Raw genomic sequence first — 1,818 nt, 5'->3', positions numbered from 1 at the left:
AAATAGAAATACCATTCGATCCAGCAATAGCACTATTAGGCATCTACCCAAAAGAGCACAAAACATTCTACGATAAGGACATCTGCACCCGAATGTTATGGCAGCTTGGCTGACTCTTACTCTGCAGGTCTAGTGACTTTTCCCAGAAGCTTTTCTGATACCTTCCTCCCTCCCCATTCTACCCTCTGCTGATCTATTATTAAATCTTCTAGGATTTTATAGTTCTACACTACATTCTCTGCATTGTGTTCTCTTATTGAGGGTCTGGCCTTCTCTAACTAATTTTTAAGTTCCTTGAGGACAGAGATGTTCACCATTTTGGTCCAAATATATAATCTAGATGAAAACATAGATATTTACTAAATAACTGTTGAGTGAAATGCATGAACTATCCTGAGAAGATGATAGACTTTGTTAACCATTCAGAACTGAGCTCAAATCCCAGCCAGGCCACTTGCTAACTTTGTTACCTCAAAAAAGCTGTAACTCTGTTATCTTGAACAAGTTGTTTAGCCTTGGGATTTTTGTCAGGAAATTATGAGATAATTATACTCTCCTCATGATTGTTATGAAAGTTAAATGAGGAAACATATGTAAAGCACTTGACACACAGTGCATTTTCTCTAAACATTACTTCCTCTTTTTTATTTATATTTGAAGTTGTCCTTCTGAGGTAGTAGCAGTAGTGTTGATTAGTGTAAAGCATTCATGCCATTTTATTGTATATTCTCTTAGGACATACAGAAGATAATTTGTTCCCTCTTTTTGTCAATATTCTTTGAGTGATTGATGAGGAGCCATTTTAGTGTCCCTGGGAATGAAGGAATTACTATTCTTTTTTTCTGTTTTCTGGAATGAGTATTCTCTTCTTTGCTATATAACCTGGGGAGATGAAGTGATCTCATGGTTAAAAGTACCAGTAAAAACAATTGTCCTTTTGCTGATTGATTTGAGGGGACTGATTACGTGGCACATAGGTGCTCACTCACCCTGGCAAAAAAAAAAAAAGTGTTTCATTCTCTTTTCCTCCTACTAATGTATGGCTGTGCTCATACTTTCTTACAAAGGTCTTTAAATTCATCAAATATAAGCTCTAATGTAAATCTTGTGTATTTGTAAAATGTCTCTTACTTGATTTTTAAAGGTAAAACGGGGAATAAATGATTGAAGAGGTGACTCTTCTGGTTTTAAGAATATTAAAATGCAGTCTTCACCAGCTGTCCATTTTTAAATTAGATTTCAGCTTTTCTTATGGGGCACTGTGTGTGTTGGCTAGCATTAGAGTAAGAATTTAAATGCTCAAAAGGCTTTGAAGTTAATTCTACATAAAGAAACAGCTGAGAGGTTGAGTATGACACCATTTCTCCTTGAATTTGCAGTCAAGCAGATGTGCTTCTTTCAATCAGCCTGTACTACCATGAGATTAAAAAGAAAAAAAAATTAGTTAATGACAGTTCAAATTCATTTTGTAGAGCAAAGTAACAGTGGCTTGGGATGTTGAAGAATTGGATTTTTTTCTCCCTGTGTGTGTGTTTTTTTTGTTGTTTTGTTTTGCTAATAAGTTAATTTGATACATTAAGGCTCACCTGCCTCAGAATTAGGAGGAGTGGGTTAACATTAGTTCACTGACCAAAATACAAATGAGGAGAGAAATGTATTTTTTAAATACAGAGGAAAAGCAATGTTTTATGTTTTAGATATTCAATTTTGTCTTTAGTTTTAAGTTTCCTAGGTATTCACTGTTAAAAAAAAATAAAGCTGCAGATCACAAATGGAATTTTTCCTGAGTTCTATTTTTTTCACATCAAATCCCAAAAC

At 34.4% G+C, this 1,818-nt stretch overlaps 1 protein-coding gene across 1 annotated transcript in view; it reads left to right on the top strand.

Annotated features, from left to right (window-relative positions):
• ALCAM (activated leukocyte cell adhesion molecule) overlaps positions 1-1,818 on the top strand; it is a 281,638-nt gene that overhangs the window by 51,725 nt on the left and 228,095 nt on the right. The gene's annotated exons all lie outside the window — the stretch shown is intronic.

The sequence above is a fragment of the Propithecus coquereli genome, unplaced genomic scaffold (assembly GCF_000956105.1).
Source record: "Propithecus coquereli isolate 6110/MARCELLA unplaced genomic scaffold, Pcoq_1.0 Scaffold105, whole genome shotgun sequence".
NCBI classification, from domain to species: domain Eukaryota; kingdom Metazoa; phylum Chordata; class Mammalia; order Primates; family Indriidae; genus Propithecus; species Propithecus coquereli.
The sequence above is the reverse complement of the archived record's forward strand: the minus strand, read 5'-3'. Positions and strand labels throughout refer to the sequence as shown.